Raw genomic sequence first — 14288 nt, forward strand, 5'->3', positions numbered from 1 at the left:
TTTACACAGGTACTCAATTTGTTAGGGAAAAAAAAAAAAAAAGATTTGATTTAAGAAGATAGTTAACTGTATTTCTAACTAGGTATGCTAACGTTGTTAAATTTGGGCACATGCCCAACTGCTTTGCTTTTCAGTCCCCAGCTGCCATAAGAGTTGTTACACTTCATTGGTTTTAATTTTCCAGGAAAGCATATACCTATCTTCATGCAGATCTCTGCTGTTCAGTTGTAGTCTGCTTCCTTTTCTTCAGTCAGTCTAAAAGCTGGGCTGGCGTTCATCTTTGTGTGTGAACAATCTCAGACATTTAATAATCATCCATAAAAAAATCAGAAACTGACTGGGAGAGCTTCATTCCTGCCTGGATCAGGAGCTCCAATACTAAAAAAGAATAGTCAAGGCATTGGTGACTTAAAAGGCAGGTGCTGATGTAGCAGACAGTAGGATCTGTAGTCCAGTAACCTTGAAAAACTAGTGAAGAAGGAAAGATAAAGCCACTGTTAAGGAAAAATTCATTAGGTAACGCTTTTGTTTCTGATGCATCAATGGATGCAATTAAAATTTTGGCAAGAGCAATGGCATTAAACACTTTGTCCAGAAGGTTATTATAGCTTGAATTGAGAGGCTGGACAGCTAAACAACTATTGTCATCAAAACATACAGGAGAAAAGTTGGCTGTTTAGTGAAGTGCAAGACAAAGTGGTGACCTCCCAGTGGGATACCTCAGGCTGGCTTCCTGTCGGAGACGGTGTTCCTGATCCTACCCTGTGTGAGGGTGGAAGAACCTGCTTCCACAGCTAGCATACAGCCTGAGCTGGATACACAAAGTGCAGACGTGGTATATAGTTATTCCTCTATCATTTAAAACATTTCATTCAATTGTCCTGCATTCTACCAAAAAAAAAAAAAAAAAAAAAAAAATAGCCAGGGAAAAAAAGGAAAGGAACACTTTATTTCTGCATGCAGTCAAAGCAGATCCTTTTTATAAAATACAGATTCTTCATTTCTTATCTGACTTCAGTGGCAGAGACCTTAAATAACACACAAATTATGCAGATTTTCTTTTGGAGACTATTGGTCTTTTGTCCTATTCTATACCACAATTGTGTCTTTTAAAGAAAGCTCATTAAAATGATATGTACTTTGAAGAGAAGATAAAGTTATAACTGTTTCACACCCTCTTTGAACAGCCTGAAGTATTGTTTGTTGCCCACCAAAAGAGGTGGATCTCTACAGTGATGGTTTGGTGCCACTGCTCCTTGTGCAGCTGGATATAAAGTGAATTATGGAACACAATTATACTTCTTGTTATATGTTAAATATTTCAAAAGGATTCTTGGCTGTTTAGTGTGTGGTTTTGTTGCCCTTGCAAGAAGAAATTGTTCCTTGTCTTAGGTTCATGTAGAGTAATTAGTCATTTTCAGACCAAGGTAAAGGATAATTAATCCACTCTAGTTTATCTAAATAGAGGGTAAAACAAAGACATTTCTGTTTTGTAAAAGGAAGTTACAAAGTAAGACAAATAAATACATTGTTCAGCTGAAACAGATCTTTGTTTAGAAGCTTCAGGACTTCTCATGAACTTGAACTGAAGAGTATGTCTAACCCCTCTGCAGAGCTTTGGTTAAGATCTTAATGAATCATCAGTGTATTGCACAGTGGTAGGTGACTCCAAGCCTGATAAACATGTATTACTTTCCTTTAGATGTGGTTTACAGAATAACGTCTTGCTTTCCTATCAGTGTAATAAAAGGAAAGTATCAAAGCGTTCTGGGGACTTCCCCTGGCTGCCACACTAATTAACCAGAGTGGAACTCTTTGTAACATGACTTTAGACTTTGCTGATTATATTTATCAAGGAAGATCATCAAAGGGTTTTCTGTTTTATTTTGGGCCTTTTATTTACTGAATTCAGTGAGATGGAAATCAGATGTGTTCTGGTTTGGGTGGTTTGTCTCCTTCTATTATGCAGGAATGTAAATTCTCTCACCTCTCTGGTACTTCCCCTGGTAATCCACTGTTTATTTTCAGTAATCTTGCTAAATACTATTCCATACAGATAAAAACCAAAAATTTGCATGAATGTAACTTCAGAAATACAAATCTGTTCTTAAGAACACAGGAAAAATAAGGGAGAGATAGTTGCAGCAGGAGAAGGATTCAAGATTGACCTGTCAAGAGTGTTTCTCACTGGAAAAGTTGGACAACTATGCCATGTGTCACAACCCTGCTTCTGAGATCAAAAGAAAAAAATCATATATCGTTAGGTTTTTGAGAAAGGCTATACTTCATGGAAAATCCCTAAACCACTACATAATTTCTTATTAAAAACCTGGTATTTATTAGACCTGCAGATAGACATCGTGCTCAATTTGTACAAGTTGAGACATACAGACTGTACAATGCTGCAGTAACTCTTTTTTGATCTAAGGGACAACGTAACTAAATAGTCACTGTGAACCATCATGGCTTCAACTTCTCGAGTAGATTGTGTGATAACTTGACTGAATTGGCTGCGATGAATCCAGAGTTGCAACATACACATATCAACAAATACACCGAGGAAATTCAGTGTGAAATACACTTGCAGAAATTTCAGTTTGCTCCCAAACTTTTTTTGAGAGAAGAGAATGAACTGACTGTCATGTAATTTATATCCTATATCGGTCATTTACAATCTAGTAAGGAACTCATCTCAACAAAGTACAAGGCCTAAAAATTTTCCTTCTAGTTAAGTCTCTTAAAAGGAGATATGCCATCCATACCATCCTACCATCAGCCAAATATTTATATAAAAACATATCTATTTCTTGGAAAGGTCGTCTCTGCTGAAATGTTAATTAGATGTTGATTCTTTAAAATATTAATAGGCTAAAGTTCAGCTACAAAAAGTCTTTATCTCAGTATTTGTATAAGAAACTATATGGTTTTTTAATGTTATCTGTGTCCCAAAGATTATTGAGGATAAAGAAAACTTTTATTAGACTTTTAGTTTTCTTCTTAACTTACTGCTCTCAAAAAGAGCAGGCTCATAAGTTTAGGAAGAATGTAAGTGCTCATTTGTGTCATGAATTTAAATTCTTGTCATCACGAATTTAAACCCAGCAGTGCTGCTGAAGAAACTCTTAATAAATTAAACCCATTAATTTCACTTTACTGGATTATTAAAACACTTAAATATTATTAGCTAGATAGCCTAAGAGCAGCAGGCTTCTGTATGGAAATGTGTGCAGTGTAAGACTTGCAAAAAGTCCCAGTAGATGGAGGAAGCTTAGTCATTCTTTCAACTTATTCCTCATTCCTTTCTGAATTCTCTGTATAGCAGTCTGGATTTTTCTTGAAATGAATTGTTTTAATTATGGCAAATGGCTTGAATAGCTTCTGTGTGAAGAAAGAATTAAAACTCTGGGACGGTTTAGTGGGGAGAGGGGACATAAAAAGGGCACAAGATGGAGATATACAAATAATGAATTGCACATACAGAAAGTAAATCTGGCACTTTCACTTATCCTTTCTTATAATACAAGAACCAGGGGACTTATAATGAAACCGAAAGGCAGCAAAATTAAAACCATTAAAGAAAATAAGTATTTACACAAATGCATAATTAACCTGTGGAATTAATTCTCACAAGAGTTCAGTGAAGCCAAGAGCTTAGTGGGGTTCAGAAAGGGATTAGACATTTATATGGGTAATGGAAACATCTGTAGTTGTATTGGATGGTGTGAGAAGTGTAAAGGGAGTGTGGGAGCAGCTCCTGCTGAAGCCAGCAACAGGGAGATGAAGTGTCTAAACCCCCAGGCAATCGGCACCGCAAGACAAAGCTGACATGGGGAGGAAGGAAATGACTGAGGTAGGGAGTAACCCTTCTCTAATTGTTCATTTCACTTAGGTAAATGCGACTGTTTCACTTCCTTTTGAAGGAGGTAACACTGTGATGAAGTGATGTGAGAATGGCATACCGTTGTCTGCTCATTTTACCCCAACCAAGCCAAAGAATAGAGGTTTTAAGAGCAAGGGAAAACTAATTCAGAGCAAACTGATTGCTGCTATCGTATACAGTTGTTATCATAGAATTCCTAAAGAAATGCAAAATAAATAAATATTCATCTTTGAGAACAAGATTAATTTTCCAAGTCAGATGAGATGTGGTATGATGGGATCTGTATGGTGGCAGTATTACTGGTACTGAATCACTGTGCATGGTGTTTTGCCCATGCAATGTTCTAGTGTATTGAATTTTTCTGAGGTGCTAATATTTTCAATCCTGTAATAACATAATTTCTACAGACATAAGTTGTCCACAGTTCATTGAGTTCCTAAAATAATCCATGTTAGCTTTACTTGTCAGGGATCTCTGCCAATATTTTGGAGACCAAGGCAATTTGATGACCTACATGACATTATTATTAAGCCCATCTTCCCCTTTGCTAATAATAATATTATCCAAACTAGTTTTTCAAAAGCTCTCTATCCAGTGCATGTAGGGAGTTGTTCGCTATAAACACAGATGTTGTGAAAATGTTGCAGACATATGGTAGGTTGGAGGTGGATTTCCATTTCTATTTCGTTCATTAACCTTTTCAGGATCTCTGCCAAAAGGAGCCCAAGGTATTTTGACCCCTCCATTGATGGTCTTCATTAACCCACTTGTGTGAGAAGACTGTTTTTGTTGATCATTGTAATTTTGAATCAAAGCAGGATTTCCATCTCAGCACTGCTAGGCATTGGAAAAGGCTTCTCATTCATCCTCAGTTGATTTTGCAACAATCCTAAATGTTTCCCAGACCATTTATTTATGACCTGTTTCATTCCAGATGATATTTGAAAGCTCTAAAACATGACAGATATGATCTAAGGTAGGTCATTACCTTCCCCACAGCTGGATGTCTAAACTGTAATTTGTGTAACTCCTTGAGTAACACAAATTCTGAATGCCATTAGCATTTGTAAAGCAAGTATTTTAACTTTGAGTAACAAATTACTTCTGTGTTGGAAATTAAAACAAAAATCTGAATCATAACTTCAAAATACTCTAGATTTTTAAGATTGTGTGGTTTTAACCAGTGTTTGTATTTATGGTTCAAATTGTTAGGGTAGTTACAAACAAGATTCACTAAGAACTTGGACCTAAAAACCTTCCCTAAGCTTGAAATGTCATGATTATGGACAAGATAAAGAAAACACTAAGTGAAAACTCCTTCTAGACATTTTGTACTTTACTGTGCAGTCTGTAACATTCGAATAGCCGCCGTGAGGACCCTTTCCACCCCAGACCTTGCACCCATGCCTGCTGGCCCCAGGCTGCCCACCCGCTCCCCAGCACAGTGACGGTCACCGTCCTGCCTGGGCAAGGTCAGCTGCCAGCTTTGTAGCCCACATGGTAGAAGCTCACTTCTATGTCTGGAAGAGGTGCCTTTAAACTCCAAGGTGTTCTCGCTTACAGCTGCCAAAAGCATACCGGTAACACCTCATTATGAGTTATATTTATACACAGGCTGACATTGTCTGAGGGAGCATGAGTACTCCTTCAGAGCATTGTCTTCTTTAAACTCATCTTTAATGAGTTCTTTGTTTGAGAGGTCCTCTTGTAATTTACTTGAAGCTGAATTATGAAAGAATCCTGATCTAAATGAGTCACTGTCCCACTAGAAAGAATGTGACAAATATTAAATATTCTTATGTAGCTTGCAGATCTGAAAGTAAAAATCATTCTTTTCCTTTAATGCTGTTTCTTCCTTTATATTCTGATGACTCACTTGGTGAAGCGTTATGGTGCCAACTTTTTCCCTCTTCCCAAAGCTAACAGGTGTTTCTTGGATTTGCCTCATCTGCTACAAATCACTGCTGAGTCCAGCTGGAAATTTTCCATTCAATAGTCAGGCAGGGCCCTGCACATTGGTATTCCGCACCTGGTCCCACCATACCCAGTCCACCATCATCGCTGAGTCTGGTTGGTCAGTGCTTGACAGCTGGTTCATCAGATCCACATCACTGTCTGCACAGGGTGGAGTCATCGTACAGACCCCAGGGCACCTGTATCATATTATGTAAATGCAGCTATTTCTGCCCTAAGATGTTGTTTACTGTGGAATGTGATTAAAAGCAGGTACTAGTCCTGAATTATTTCTTTTTCTAAACAAATCAACACTTGAAAACAGTAACATCAACAATTATCCTTAGGCAAGAGTTTGGGTTTTTTTCCCGTGCAGTGAAAGCTTATTTTAATAAGGTTATATTGTCTAAACTCTCATCTTTTTAAACTGAAATGCTCTGTCAGAATGAGATGAATGAATAGGTTATTCAAAATACAACACACGTACAAGTTCTCATCAGTCTTTACTTTGGCAGACAGTGTTTACACAGATCTAAAATCATATGGAGCAAAACTGTCCCCATTTGGTAGGAAATGCCAAACAGAATTTGACAATATTAATTTGGTTTGATCTGGTCGTAGTGCAATATTTTATTTGCAAGATGTTCAGACCTAATTAAAAAATATTTTTGACATATTAAAATCTCATGGAAAACATCAGACTCCTTTAATTGTGATCTGATAAACCAAGAACCCAGCATAATCAGCCCCGTCTTAATCTGATTCTATAGGAGCAGTAATTGCCGTAATACTGAGTAAAGAGGGATTAAAAAAAAATATTTGAGACCACTTTCTATTCTAATCTCTTTGGTTTTGTGATAATATTTTTTATATTTAAATTGTCTCAAGGAAATGTAGGGAAAATTATTTCTCTCAAAATTGCCATTCTTATATTTTGTATTTCAGAGCTGTAAAAAGAAGGGATAGTTTATCAATTTACCCTCATCTTATGAAACTGATACTGTGATAAAAATATAATTCTAGTTTTGCTATTGCTCATCATTGCAACAATTCACCTTTATTTAATAAAGCAGTTAACACCTTGACTTTGTCTTATATACTATTTTAAAGAATGAAAAAGAGGTGTATAGAAAAGTTTAGTAGTAGTTTTAAAAATTCTAGAACTTTAAAGGTTTCAGTAAACTGAATCCACATCCTTTGGATGTATTGTATTTTGAGAAGGCTCAAAATTAAAAAAAAAAATATTCTTGCATCCTCCATCTTTTAAGTAGAGTAATGGGAAGAACGGACAGACTTGAAAGAAGTCTAGTGCGACAATTGTCAGTTAAAGAAATCCTTCCCATGCTTTTAGGGAACCAGCGTCAATTAGGCTTGAAAACCATTGCTACACTCCCTGAATTTCATCAAGCAGTAGCAGGGATTAAACAGGGTAAGAAAATCCTTGTAGCGTGTATGTTTACTACCTGTCCCATGCACAACATAATTACCATTTCTAGCATTTTGAGTTTAAGTTATTCCTATTTTTCATTTGTTAATATACCACTGATGCTGCAACCCCATATTCTCCCGGCTCTGTGAGCGCCGGCAGCGGGTTTAGTCTCCCGAGCGCATTGCTGTTGCGTGGCGGTCGCTGGGACTAGTACAGGTGCTTTGCAAGTTTCTTTACAAAATAAAATCACTAGCAAGGTTAATTAGAAACAGGAATATTTCACTGTAGGTTTCGCACTCTTGAAATGTGCTGATTCAGATGAGAACACTGACAGACTTACTACTATGGCTGATTATATATACCTTAATTATTATATAATTCAATTCAGTATAAATAAGACCTTCTTGGTATAATGGCTCTCTGCCATTTGTGATTAATATTTCATTAGGCTTGAAGCCATGAAAGCACTTAAGCAGGTGCTCAATTTTAGCCACTTTAGTCAATTATACTTAGAATTAGGCATATGTTCCAATGCTTTGCTTGACTGGACCACTATTCCCCAAAGCTGAGCTGACCTTTATGTATGTCATTTATAGCAGTGAACATGTTTTGCATATGTTATCACTAAGGATTATAAATAAGATATTCACTTATTTCACCCACAAATTAAATGTTGTCACAATTTCTAGGAGGAGGTCGAATCTTTTTTTACAGTATATCATATGATTGAAAAGATGGTTTTCCTGAAAACCTGGCTTTCTTTGTATCCTTTGACTATCCAGGTGGCAATCACATTAATACATTATGCATTATTTGTCTGTAGAGAGACAAGCCTATGAATTGTGTGTGCCTGTTGATAGAGGGTAAAGTTTTATAAATCTTTTTTCCTTGTTGTAAATATATTACAATAGTGGTGTGCCTTTTCCATAACCCAGGAAACAAGTCTTACCCATTGTCTTCATCACATGCTGGTCTTTGCATCACTAGCAGGTTTTTACACTTATTTTAATTACTTTTGATTTGCCAGTATTTCAAAAGATATCAGAAACAGGCAATGAAAAATCATAGGCTAAAAATGCAAGCCTAAAGTCTGTGGTCAGTTTAATACATATTTTTCAACCTTTTGGTTGGTCCTGCTTCTGCAGAAGTCAGTGGCAAAAGCCCATTGCAGAAATGCACTGGAGCAGGTCAGGCCTTTAATTATTTGTCTCCTAGCACAATACTGTGCAGTCTGATGCTTTAGCTAGGGCTAAATAAACTGGCTTCAGGATCCGAAGCAGTACAGTCGTGCTGGTGGAGCTGATAAATTTGGGAATAGCAGAGCTCAAAGAAACCAATTACCCAACAACAAGGTGAAGTGGCATCTACATGGCAGAAAATCCCAAATGGGTTTACAAGTACCATATGTAGTAAAACACTTTCTGTAAAACAAAGCATGAAACACACCATGATTGTGAATTTTACTTTTTTCTTTTTTTTTTTTTTTGGTGAGCTCTGCCTGGTGTGCACATGGTGCCAGCTCTGATATTTGCTTTGTGAGGGACAGTGCTCCTCTGGCCAACATGGCCAGAATGTCCCCAGACTGGAGTCAGTCCTGTCCTATCTCCTGAATTTTGCAATGAATTTAAAAAAAAAAAAAAAAAAGATAATTAGGATGTCTTTGTAAAGTGCAAAAAGGGAAATGTCTCAATGCTGAGTGTAAGAAATATTGTCTGTGGTGAAATATTGGCCTGAGGTCTCCCAAACCCACAACCAGCCCTCAGGGCTTTGGCCTGAGGAAAAAGGGTGAGGTCAGGGTGTGCAGTTTTGCTACGCAATGAGCAGGGCTGTGACTATCTCTCTCCTTGGAGGCGGCTCCCTGGGGCAGGGGTTTCCTCTGTGTTTGCAGAGGATCTTGCTGAGGACATTCCCCAAGAGATAATATACCCCAGCACTGCTAAAATCAGCATTAAGACTTCCATAGGCTTACATTAACAACAAAAGCATTTTTCCACTCTGCTAATCTGTATTGTGATGTTTATCTGAACTGCTTTTTACTTTAGTTTTGTTTATGATAAAATTCAATAAATGGACAAAGATGACTTAGATTGCTTTTTTGGATAGAAATCCTGGGTTTTGTTAGCCAGTCATTGACCAGCTCTCATGGAAGCAGCACTTAGACACTCAGCAGAGCTTTCAGAGTGGAAGTAAAACAAAATCTGCTGTGTTTTGAAAAGCACTTAACTAGTTTCGAAAAATGCTTTTTCTAATAGTAATTTATTTTTTTATACATGGTATTACTTCCCTATAAAAGCTGTTTTCCCCAACATGGAGAAATCACCCTTCAAAATTTAATTTTGGTATTGACTCCAGGTTTTTCGACTCTTTATGGATGTTGCTGCCAAGAGCCCTCTATGTGCCGGTGTGTAGTGGAATCTCTACAGTAGAACAGGGAATGAGGAAGGATTGACGTGTCTCCTGGTCATAGCCAGAGAAACATGGAGCTATGAGACAAGTTTATGAAATAAGAAAAAGCCTTCCTTAAACTTATTTATGATTACATTCATTCAGTTAAGTTTCTTTGTTACCTTTCTCATTGCAGATGAATAGTTTCCAAAGCCTGTGTTCTCATTACTGATCTAATTTTGACTTTATGCTTTGAAAATTACAGTGTTGCCACATCTCAGTTTCCCTGATTTTCTCTCTTCTTTCCAGAATGTCGTATTAAAGGCTTGTCCTCCATTTGTACTTCAGTACCCCATGATCCTCCTCCACATCTGTTGTTACAAAAGAGGGAATAGTGCCTGTCAAGAGACGGTCATTAAGTATATGGACAGTCATGTCCATTTTAAAAAGGAGTGAGGTCTAGAAAAAGAGCATAATCGATTTGTAATTGTATTGCATGGGTGAAAAGTGAAACAAAAGACATGGATCAGGTTGCAAATGGACAATTTGTCCATGAAATGATTTCACTGTGGTAACAGACGCTGGTAGCACTAGATGGTTCAGGATGTATTTGCTGCAGCATTAACGTTTTCAAATCTTTATGGTAGGAGAGGATGGCTCTGTGAAGATAGCTTTTGAAAGCAGGGTTTGACGAGTTTTATTTGCAACTAGCAAAATCCCTAGAGAGATTCCAGTGAATCTGAAAGTGTTACTTTTTGTCATCTGCTGGAGAAAGCAAAGGGAGTTATCTGGCATTTGCATAACTTGTAGGATATATGGAGCTGGGATTCCCCATCATATGCTGAGAACTTTGCAGTCTGAAAGATCAAGATACTTCTTGCTCAACAAGGAAAACCTTCAGTTTTCATGGCAACTGTAAATATTGGAGAAATATCAATTGCATTTTTTGAAAGTGTCAGTCTACTGGATGATTGTATCCATGGTAGACAGGATTGTGTAACTTTATTAAGACATTATTGAAATGTATTTGTTTGCAATCATGAATTAAAAGACCGTGGCTCAAGAGTAGAAAAAGAGAGTAGGAAATCATCTAAGATGGCATCTAGAGAGTAGACAGAGAGGCAGATAGACTGATCTAGATTACGTGTTTTATTTTGATTTTTTTTTTTTCTTCTGTGTTTAAACTATTGGAAAAGGGTATGGTTTACCTGCTACAAGTTTCTGGGTTGTATTTGGATTACATGAGAGAACATGTATTCATATAGTTTAGATTTCCATGTGTGGGACATTACAAAGCATTAATGTCTGAATGGACCACAATAGGTAACAAAAAAAAAAGCGCCTAACAAATGTATGACATTTTTGTTATTATATTATTTTGTTGTTATTGTACTATTTGTATTATGAAAATAGGAGTTTAAAGAAATATTTTTAAAGCTCACATTGAAAATGTGAACTGCTATTTTCTTCATTTACATATGGTATATGTGCCCATATAGCAAAAGGTAGCCTAACAGAATCTATACATCTAGATAGTAACAAAATTCTGCTGGATTCCAGCTCACCTTCAAAAATCAACTCAGAATTCCCTGGAAATTAATAGAAAAATGGAAATAAGTTATTAGCAAGAATAAGCCCGAAATTCCCACTTGTAGTCAATATAAGGCAAAATTTTGTGCTGGCTCCTGCAGACTGCAGCTGTCTGTTCTTTCTGAGCACATCGATCCTTTGATATTCCAGTCTCAGGAGCTGTCTCTTTGTCTTCCTTTTTCATCTCAGAACAAAGTAATGTGTTCTTCAACTTTGACCAATGAGATTGGCAATATTACAGGAGGACTAATCTTATCCATCCACGACCCATTAATACTAACAAAAATATGCTCTAAATGAGACATTTGTACAAATCAATATACATTAAAATGTATGGTGTGCCAAGGCAAGCCAAGCAGAACCTGTTCTTTAATCTTCATTAAAAATAAAAGATTAAAAATTTATCTCTTCCTTCCTAATGCAGAAAGGTATGGTAAAGGAAATACGACTCGAAATTTTAATTTAACAACACTTAAATTATGCTATCTATACAAAATAGGATTTTCAAAGTGAAAAAAATGGTTAATGCATTTAAACAAAGACCAAAAACAAACAAGCAAACAAAAGCGTTCACGTCTGTATTACCCTATAATGGAAATGGCTTTTTAGAGCGAGATAGAGAGTCTATGGTTGAGAAGAATTAGGCTTTTTAACACCGGACAGGCTGAACTGAGGTGTGTGTTCCCACAGCAGTTATTTCTCTTTTTATCTGTGTGTCTGTAATGTTCTCATTTCCATGCCTTGGGTTCTGTTGGTTACAAATGTCAAGGAAAATTCTATGCATAAATATGGAAACTGCATCTTGATGTGAAGAGGAAAATAAAAGAAACTGAGGGGAGGATTAGGGATGCACTGATATCTTATATCTGGTCATCTGCCAGATAGTCTCAGTAAAATGAAGCGTTTGAGGTGTCTGCAGCAGCCGTCGGGTTTATGTTCGTGCTTGCGAGGTGCGATTGTAGAGAGGATTGTGGTAGGAAGCTTGGTGTGTCCACTGTTACCAGTTGGATGCCATATGTGTTTCTAGTACATGGATTAACATATTCATGCATTTGACGTTAGAAAGGCAACGTTGGTCCTTTCTAACTCAGGATATTCTATGATTGATAGACTAAAAACTTTAGCACCCCAGAAAATGCTGTGATCGATGGCTTGCAGTAAGCTAATGTCGCTTTTGTCCTTTCCCTCATTGTACTCTCATGTTGCAAACTGATTAAATAAATTACTGCCACCAATTGTGCTTCATCTTGTAAAGTGGCATTTGCAATAAAACAACAACAAAAAATAATCAGAGCTTGAGTAAGGTACTGAGCCTAACCTATAACCTCAGGCGGTTTGCACCACATTGCATTAAATAAACTGACAAGGTAGGCAAGATGGAGGCTGCGTGTGGTTGAAACCTTCATTAATAATCCTGAAGTATTAAGTAGGAATAAAAGCATGCTGCTGATTTTCATTCCCACCTCAGTGCCACTTGGGTGATTTTTTTTTTTTTTTTCTTTTTTGCTTTCCTCTTGACAGCTATGTGAATTATTTCTGCCTGCACTGTGTCATTACGGTCACTCTTATTGCTTACTGTGTGTCAGCCAGCATCCCTGGGCGAAGTGCAACAACACAAATAGAAACGAAGCCTTCTGTGGGCCCTGTAAGGAGTAGAAGCCACTGCAACCCTTTCTTTTCATTATTTATACCAATTTTTTTTTTGCTATTTGCTCTTTTAGATGTGATCAGGTAAAGTACTTTACAGTTGTTATTGTTCTCACTTTTTTTATCAGAGCAGTTGCCCATGGGCATAAACTGTGTGAAGTAGGGCTTTTGTATCAAAGTTCAAGACCTTTTGCATCAAAAAGCAAGCTGCTCGTCTTTCCCATTAGTCTATCATGTTGTTCTCTCAGATTCACTTTTTTCTTCTTTTCCATTTCTCAGGATTTGCAACAGTTTGCAAGAATTTTAGGGTGAGCACAAGAATAGTGTGTCAAAAGGGCACAAAATGCTTTGTAGCCATAAGATAAAACTGTTTTCCAGCTAGTTTATTTTCTATAGAGATTTAAACTAAAGAAAAGAGAGGGCAAAGAAGCAATAGTGACAAATCAGGACAAATCCTCAGTAACTCTGAGGATTATAACTGATTACAATCCGGAGTAACTCTGATTGTAATTTCCTCAAAAGTTATAATCCCATTGACAGAACACAAGGGCCTGTGTAGGAGGAGGGTGAGGAGGAGCAACAAAATTTCCCTGGGATTTTCAGGCAGAGAAGCAATCCCACTTTCACCAGTACATTTGAATGACTTCACAGCTTGATTCGCTCCTTAGGAGCTTGATCTGTGTATTTTTGGGAGTTGAAACAAAGACATCCACTAAAGTATGATCAGTCCTTGCTAGTCCTGCCTGGTTAGCAAACAAAATCCTGATCTTTCAAGGAGTTTCACAAGCAAAGAAGGCATATAAAGTTCATCTTCCAGTTGCACAAAGTGGGTCTTTTCTCCCCTGTTTGGGATGCATGTTATTTTCTGCTCACCAATTACTCTACATCATACTCTTATTGCACCCTCTGTTGCAGTTAGAAGTTCTGGTTCCTTCCAAACTGCAGCTCATCTGTCAGACGAGTGGATTGCCCTGCAGACTGGGTAAGGAATCTGCCATAATTACTCAAGCAGTTATCCTAGCATTAATTTCTTTCACAGGCCGCAGGGCAAACCTATGCTTGGATGAATATCAGGGTAGTCCTGCTTTCCTTCCTCTCCAGATCTTTCTTGCCACAAATGAAGAAAGCAAAGAACATAGCATATATTTTTTTATTCTAACCTCTTATCACATAGCTGGGAGCAAGTTTGGATCTCCTCTACCTATTCATTTTCTTTCCATGTTTCTTAATTTTAAATGCGTTATTAGACATAGGTTTTAGCAACACTAAACCTAAGGAAACTAAAAAAAGAAAAATATGTTCTAGCCATATTTTGCATACAAATGGACAAAACCATCAGTACATCCCTTCTTTTATGTTCTATTTTTCAAGGTTTTCTCACTGTCAATAGCTGAAGCATCCATT

The sequence above is a fragment of the Strix uralensis genome, chromosome 9 (assembly GCF_047716275.1).
Source record: "Strix uralensis isolate ZFMK-TIS-50842 chromosome 9, bStrUra1, whole genome shotgun sequence".
NCBI lineage: Eukaryota > Metazoa > Chordata > Aves > Strigiformes > Strigidae > Strix > Strix uralensis.